This window comes from Triticum aestivum, chromosome 4A (assembly GCF_018294505.1).
Source record: "Triticum aestivum cultivar Chinese Spring chromosome 4A, IWGSC CS RefSeq v2.1, whole genome shotgun sequence".
NCBI lineage: Eukaryota > Viridiplantae > Streptophyta > Magnoliopsida > Poales > Poaceae > Triticum > Triticum aestivum.
Window position 1 is genome coordinate 439,148,609 of NC_057803.1, and position 8,800 is coordinate 439,157,408.

The window sequence follows — 8,800 nt, forward strand, 5'->3', positions numbered from 1 at the left end:
TGTATGTGTGTAGGTTAGATTTGCCATTGCAGATTTTTTTTCTTTCAGTGTTGTTTCTTCGTTGGTTTTGTTTGCGGGGATTGTAAGATGAGAATGAAAAGGGGAGGTGGTTTTTATCTTAATCCAAGGATCACCGCTGCACAAACTTAGAAGTTGGGGATTTTGATTTCTGTTGTAATCTATAATACCTAAATAGTTCATTCCCACTATTTTATTTTTCTTAACATGCAGTCTATCCACCTTAGCAGCCTTGCCACATCATCACCTACTCTTAGGGGATGTTTGGTTTCAGGGACTTTTTTGTGTTGGGACTAAAAAAAAGTCCCTAAAAGTCCCTAGCAAACCAAACAGGAAGGGACTTTTTTACGACTTTTTGCTAAAAGTCTTTAGAAGCACCTCTTTAAGAGTCTTTTTTAAAAAATTCTAAGGACTAGAAAAAGTCCTAGGACTAGAGAACCAAACACCACTTTAAGGTTAGTCATAATGGTAGTATCATAGCTAGTATCATGCATGCCAACTAAGACAATTTTGATGAAATGTCATAACATTAAATGAAAAAAGAGAAGATGGAATATCATAATAAATGTTATACTACTTTGTGTCATGCATGGCAATAAATAAAACACTACATGATACTAATATATGATACTATGCATTAGAGATGTAGTATTATACACTAGTATTATATGCATGATACTAGTATATGATACTCCCCATTACAACCAGCCTAATTATTTTGGTCATGCAGCTCACCCGATTCTTTAAAAAAAAGTGTGAGTGGACTCTCTAGAAACCGAAGAGGCCTCTTTGGACTTGGGTAACCGAAGGGTCCGTCCGTCTGTCAGTGTACAAACCGATAAAAAGAAGCTCGACAGAAGCCCATCGCTCCATCTCTTCGCATCCCTTCCCTGTATCATGGCAGCAGCCAGGGCGGCGCGACGTCGTCAATCAGCACTCAATCACCACCGGGCGGTGACCGGCAACCCACAGCAGATCCGTTGCAGGATCGCACCACCTCCGGTCGACAAGGATTGAGCTCCGCGGATCCAGGCGCACCGGCCAGATCCGTCGCCGAGGCGACGACCTCCACCACCGCCCCACTAACCTGCATCCTCGACGCGCCCAACCCCGGCCACCTCGACGACTCCACCTCCTCAAGGACGACCTGCACCACCGTCCTACCACCCCAGAATTGACGCTGCCGCCGCCTCTCGGCGACTTCCCCTACCGGCACTAAATTTCGCCTTTAAACAGTGGAGCGGCGCCGCCCCCATCGCCTCCAACATCAGGTCGGTGTCTGCTCCTTTACTCTGAAATCGTGCCATGCTGGCCAGGTAATGTACAGTAGTCCGGCGGTCCTCTTACATTATTGATTTTCAATAGCACATGTGTTGTATAGATTACTGATTCATACACTATTGTTGCAGATCTATTCTCTTTGTGCTGAAGTTGGCTGGGGACTTTTCACGTGGCAAGTTTCGTTGGCTGTACTATCAAAGATAGAATGAGTGGATTTGGTGTCATACCAGTCATGTTTCGACACTGTACTGACAAAGTTTGAGTTTATATTGCCATCTCAACAATACATGGATAACATATTAAAGGTGCATTCATGTTTTTTTATTTGACACCATGTTGATTATATCATTTTTAGTTTGAAAAGAACTATCCCTGAAGTGGTCAGAGCAGTACAATGTGTGCCTCCAGTCGCCAGGTTGAGCTACTGCGCTAGATCGTAGCAGTACAATGTGTGCCACCAGTCGACAGGTTGAGCTACTGCGCTAGATCGTCATCGCTGACCGCGTGCCTCCTGCTTGCTCGTGTTTGCAGCCATCGCGCCACCCGCCGGATTGCTGTGGAAACTCCTGTTAGGCATCCTCTCCTGAATCTGCATAGTATTTGCAAATTACTCCTGTTAGATGTGAACGCACAGGTACTCTTGGTTCAGTCTGTTTCTTATGTGAGATCTGAAGTCGCAATTTCAGTTAGCTTGGAACTAAAAATTCAGTTATCATGAACCATATATTCAAGTAGAGCAAAAGGTTCTTCTCCTCTATGATTTTCTTGGATGATTTCCTAATTAAGACACCGCTGATTACTTCAATCCGTTATGTCTTGAGTAAGCAAGCTGGTCTAACACTAATGTGCCACTTTACTTGACTTTCTTTTCATCTATTTTTCATCATGGACTAGGTTTTTCTTATGGGTTAATCTGGAATTCGTTTTTGTATCAGCTGGAGTGGAGACGACAAATGGAAGAATCACAGAGTGAAGGAAAACTGAGAGCACTATGATGTTCACTGAACTTCAGATGACCGTTTTATTAAAAGAAAATTTTCGTTTATTGCAACCAGGGCAGCGCTACAGAGGTACAAGCTTAGTACTAAACTGTTGTTATGCATCTGCATGATTGTATATGTATCTCTTAATGTATGAGGAAGCTCTTCGATCTAAAAATGGCTTCAGAGGGTACTTCCAGCATTTTGAAATATTCCACAGGATATATGAAGACAAGCCTATCCTAGCCAATCGATTCTCCGTAATAATTTACACTTGCTTTCATGACTATCTTCACTTGTGGCCTTCCGCATCGTTCAACATTTAATTTTGATCTCTGATGCTTGCACGAGATGCAAAATTCTAGGAGCACAGCATGGATTTCAAATTGCTTTTCAGATGGTAAGTAAGTGCAGATCCCACACTTTGCTTTTCATAATAATCTCTCTGACAATGTGTTATTCTTTGTTGCGTGCAAAGCATGGGACCGTGTCCATGACATCATATGTCACAGGGCAACAAACAGCACAAGACATCTTATGAGTGGACATTCGTGATGGCGTCTTAAGAGACTAGCGATGTCTGTGTTACCTGCTTCCCTCTGCGATGATCCCATCCAGCAGGCAGGCGGGACTAGCATGGACCGGGCGAGTGGCAGCGGCGACCGGGAAGGCTGGGTGATCAACTCAGTTGAGCTAGGATACAATTAGATAGCCACAGCCCACAGGGACAATTTAGTCCTTTCACGAGCCTACTTATGTGAGAAGAAAAAAAATGAATAAAAGAGGTGCTAATGGCATAGTAATCAAGGTGTCAACGATCTAAGTGGCCATTTTATGGAGTCAATATGCAAAGTGGCAATTTCTCAAAGCCACATGAAGGAGGTGCCAAAAATCCAAATACTACAACTTCATACAGTCTAGGCCCTTGGCACTTTCTGCTAAGAGAAAATATTAGCAACAATCAGTTTGCATAATATTGATGTGCTCATTTATCATGGATGGTTATCAAATGCATTTCACAGAGGTTAATGTGCCTGGAAGTATGTAATAAAGTTAGCTTATGTGTGATCACTTACCAAATTTTAGCTTATGTGTGATCACTCTTACCAAATTTCTGGTAAAATATCTAATGGAACGCATAATATTATATCATGTTCCTACCATTTTGCATAAATTAATGGGTCCTTTTCATGAATATTCTCCTGTGAGCTCCATTATCCATTGCTTTGGCGGCTTTATTAGATGAAAAAATCATCACTAACTAAGTATGTCAAAAGAATATCTTATATCATTTTTTATTAGTTGCTTACATGTGATTGTTGTCTTCAACTACATGGATTTGGATCTTTGTGCTCATCTTATGCAAGCCATGTGAGATTACCTATTCCAGTTATTGTGTCAACTGCAATGTTTTAATTTTAGGATCATATATCTACCCTGTAAACAAAGTTATTCCATTTATGTATTACAATGTGTATATGACTAAGAGTTCATGCAGCAACGCGCGGGGGTATCATCTAGTTTGGTAAGTGGCGAGGCGGAAGACTTTTGTTGTAATTTACAAAGATAAGAAAAGATATGTGATTTTTGATGAATTAGGGAAGTTATGATTGTGATTCAATAGTAAGGACATAATAAATGGCTAGTGCGTGGCATTAGCGATTTGTCATTGAGAAATATCTGATTTTTCTGAAAGGTTGTTAGAGGAAAAATTATGTCTGTCATTTAGAAAGATTTTTTTTGAAAGATTGTTGGAGTAGTATTTACGTGTTTGAATTGAATTAGCACTTTTTTTTGCGGGAAAATTGAATTGAATTAGCACTTGTCAAAGCAAGCATGAAGAAACAAATAAGAAAGGTGGGGCGAATCGATTTGGGTTTTAGTGGGGAACGAAATGAGTCAATTACACTCGTGGTGCTATAACTTGGCGTAAACGGACACTTTGATGCTAGAAGTTATGGTGTATATTGAAGTGGTGCAAAAACTTGGCATTAACGTGCAAGCTTATCTCATTTATGTACGGAGTAGGTGCTGACTAGGCGCATGGGGCCTGCTGTCAGCCACTCGACCAGAGACAACGGGCATGTGGCCAGATTTTTCAAAAAACACCCTTGAAATATTTTTCAAAAAAAATTCCTGTTGACGTGGGAAGATTTTATCACCTCTGTTAGGATTTAATTAATCCTATTAATCCCTGCTTTTTCTAATTGAAGCGATTGTCTCATGTCTCTTCGGACGCACCCTTCGGGGGCTATATATATGTGTAATCCTATTATCAATAAAGACTCACTTTACATCCTTGTCAATTGTCTCTCGTTCTCTACTCGAAACACGTTATCAGCACTTATCAGCACGTAGAATCTGCCCCGAGCAATTGACGACGCGAAAAGAAGAAACCGTCGCTCGGCCGCGGAGACGCTCGGCCACAACGCCTCTTCTTCCGGCGCGGTGCCGCGACGCCAATGAGTAACGGCAATGGCGGCGGCGGCAACATGCATTGGCAACGTCTCGAAGCATGCATCCATTCATCTGCACGGTTGGCTGCGCAGGGACATGCTCCGGCAGCGCCTCGAAGCATCCATCCATCCGTACAGGATAGTAATCATCAGATGTCAATTTTGGTTGTCTTGTGATTAAGAAATCCAGAGTAAGAAGTATCTAATCAATTGCGCTTCATCGAATCTGCCCAGCGATGAAGCAAAGTCCGGCCGCTCCCTGCATTCATCCATCGAAGTAGCGGCTATCTCTGCCGCTCGCGCGCCGGCGCCGGCGCCCCTTAGACTCGGCTTCTCCAGAGGTCAGCGCGGCGCGGTAGCACCCTGCTCCACTCCGGCTCTACGCGCGGTTGGCACAACATGCAGTCACGCTACGCCGCATCTCCTAGCGATGTCTGCCCCGGACGGCGGCTCATCAGCGTCCTCCGGTGGGGTTGCTCAAAGCGCCCTCGGGCACGGCAGTGGCTCATGGCTGCCTACGGCCATACCCTGCCCGGCGCGTAGCGCGACGGAATCCGGCTGGCTCAACCGCGACTTCTGCAGCCCACGCTGAGTCGCCCCTCGATGTGGCGTGGGGGCGACGCAACGCCCGCGATTGCGGCCAACCACGGCATCGGCCTCTCGCAGGCGACGGTTACGGGATGACCACATAGGAGGAAGAAAGGGGATCCTTTCAGCCATTCCTCGATTTAGTCCTCGGACTTTATCTTAATGCTAAGTGGGTCCAAGTAAATTCTAATTTGAACCTGAGGCTTATGGATCTCTGCAGTTTAGCTTTACGCTTTACTGTATTTTATAATCGAGCCATCTGGTTTCTTAGACTTTGCATTTTCAACCCATTTTCTGTTGAGTTTTACAATTCCAGAAATATGTGTATGTTGATACTTGACATGTTCAATGTGTTTACCACATTCTCTAGAACATGTTTTTGCGATTGAAATTAATTTTCTCGCACAACAATACTGATTTGTGATTGAGAATTTTCTTCTTTCGCAAAACAATCTCATTGCGATTGAGATTAATTTTCTCTCGCAAGATATTAATTCACTTTGCTGAATTATCTTGCAACTTGATACAAGATCATCTCATTTAATTTGAGATCTATACAATTCAAGTTTTCACTTGAACGTCAAGTTCGCAACATCATTACTATTAATTACAATAGTAGTGTATTTCTGTTGAGTATGATGTATTCTAGAATGTATTATCTTCATGTTTAACACATGTCGAGATTAATACGTCAATTTGCAATTGAAATTTTCAATTTCATTCAAATACAGATGCAAAATTTAAAGTGATTTCGTCAAATTGATGTTTGGGATCACAAGGTAGTCATATGGATCTACTGCCTACGCAGATTATCGATGACTAATGATAAAGCTTACATTTTGTTGTTTTCGACATTACGATTGCTTTACAAAGTGCTCTCCCACACATTTTACTAAGTCATGACATAAGACATTACGAGTGAGTATCTATTGATTTCATCAGACTATACTCCCTAGTGCTGCGAGATCTACTCTATTTTGGAGATTATCTTCAAGGTGTCATATTTAGCAATTTGAGATTCACACTTATGGTTTCAAGATAACTTCTTGAAATACCCATTGATTTTGCTAAAGTTCATTACAACATCAACCATGATGGTCTTTAATTTACTAAACGTAAATTGATTATCTCTGGTTTACCCATAGCGGTAACATATGGCTATAGAATTTGAGGCATTCACCCTCAATGGCCACCACTGCCCTATCTAGGCCATGGACATCATGATCACTCTTGTGTCTCGTGGGATAATGTGTGCAATCCAGGATTCACTTCTGGTCGGAATCACACCACTAACAGAAAAATATTGTCTTATACATCATAAGGCATTATATCGGTTCAAATCTCTGCATCTGGTTATTCTGTATCAGCAATTTCTAGGACACAACAGACCTCAAGGGCAAAGGTTTGGATCTCACTTCAACCTTCAACCCGACATCACCAGTAGTGACGGGACCCTATGGGCACGGAGAATATGATGGTTGAAGATGACTCAACTAACATGTTTGAAGACTTCGTCTAGTCTCTCAATCTCCTGAGTGGTCAACATAATTTATGTCCATTTATGATGTTCTAATAAGAACATAAGTATTGTTGTCATCATATATTGTATATCACAATATATTGTATCAGCACTTTGGTACAAATACATTTGTATATATTCTATATATCTGACAGTGATTTTCATATTGAGAATCTTCATGTCTATATATAGATTTCTACGAGAGTCAATCCGATGAAAAATGATATGTGCCTTGTGGACATATGCACCACAAACTCTATACTCAGGGAAGTCCAATGTTTCCACTCTCTTTGAGAGAAAGGAGATATTTTAAAATCGCTAGACACGATGAGGTATTTGTTGGCTCAACTCGAGTCATATTTACTATCCTTGTGGGTACCCGAGTAACATCGGGATGCTTTATTGCTTCCCAGGTTTAACTCGTACCCTACTAAACTATAGAGGTATCCGTCAAAATAGTTTCCATAGCGAAACTTATGATGACAACAAAGAGAAATATCTTCTCTTTACCATATGCAACGGATATGGCAAGCACATTCTCTATGTATCATCGGCATTGCACTACACATACTACAAAACTCATAGCACATGTTGCGTACGAGATAGTTTTCCAGAGTGTCTTTGCATGACAAACTTGGCATTCCTGCTTTGGTCATCATTGACATTGGGTTGAAACCGAAACTATCAACAATTCCATTGGTTTATGATTTCTATGATGCTAAATTCTAATAACATTTGGATTTTATGTGCACTACAAGTGACACAGGGAAGCTAATTTTAAGGCTCGCACACCTTAAAGTCTACGCTAAACCACTCAGACTCCTTGAATGCATCAAGTCGAGGTAAGTGGCTCTTCCCAGCCATTGAGTAGACTATTCAGGTATCCATGGTTCTAAAAGACATATCTACATGATGGTCTTAAGTGTGTGCTTTATTCACACGAAACCATTGGCCATTATCCTGACATCGATTTCAAGCAAATTGAATGGATAACATTGCAGAATTCTCCTTGAGGGCCATCTCTATAGCTTTTGGATTGAAATTTAGCAATTTGTCCTAATGTCTAGACTCAAAATGGTTTGGTAGAATCCTATCCAAAGAGTTAAGCTCATTGCATTATCTTTACTTTGGAATTGCAACTTACCAACTTTACGTTGGAGTCATGCAGTTTTACACGCTCATGAAAGAACTGCATAATATTATTCCCCACTATCTTTGATATATGGATATCTACCAAGTATTTCCTATCTGCGGTAATTCGGTTGCATACCGATATCACCACCCGACATACATCATTGGCCCCTCAACATATAGTTGGGATCTATGTGAGGAATAACCGTATTTCCGTCAATACCTAAAGGCCAGTATGCTAATTCAATGAGGAACATTTCCAGGCATTAGGGGGAGATTTCAAGTACCATAAAGAATGCCAGGAAATTAGTGGAATGTTCAACACATTTTCTGCCTTAAATCCACATACTCAAAGATCTGAACCATGCGTTCAGAAGATTTGCATCACATTGCAAATAACCTGCCAGATTCATTTACTGACTATAAAGGTGTCACACAATTCATGCCTGAAAGAGTGATGGTACCAACAAAATTCACTCCACTCCCTGTTCATCGCAACAAGGGGAGGTGTATGGCAGAAGTACATCAGGATTCAGCTTCCCGCAAGCAAGGATATCAAGGCCTGTGAATCAGTAAATGCAAGTCAACTTCACGTTGACAGGCGCCTATTGGGTACTATACACCTAGTGGACGGGAAACCTCCACCAACCCAGGTCATAGTGCACACAATGACCAGGACATCAGAATACCCGACTCGATCGCATTGGGAAATCGCGAGCAGTCATCATGGGTAACGATATTTCCATCAAGTCTATATTGATATATAGATTCTGGAGAATTCATATAACCGGAAGTCTACAATTGTCGACATATATTTATCAACTAGA

At 41.6% G+C, this 8,800-nt stretch overlaps 1 long non-coding RNA gene across 2 annotated transcripts; it reads left to right on the plus strand.

Moving 5' to 3' along the window:
• The first annotated feature begins 817 nt into the window (after nucleotides 1–817).
• Nucleotides 818–3,426, plus strand: LOC123086244 (uncharacterized). 2 transcript variants are annotated; one of them, XR_006440746.1, is made up of 5 exons: nucleotides 818–1,334; nucleotides 1,428–1,604; nucleotides 1,831–1,933; nucleotides 2,235–2,679; nucleotides 2,758–3,426. It is a non-coding gene; the product is annotated as an uncharacterized lncRNA (long non-coding RNA). The 2 variants fall into 2 exon arrangements; XR_006440747.1 differs by having other exon boundaries at nucleotides 818–1,289.
• The last annotated feature ends 5,374 nt before the right edge of the window (nucleotides 3,427–8,800 follow it).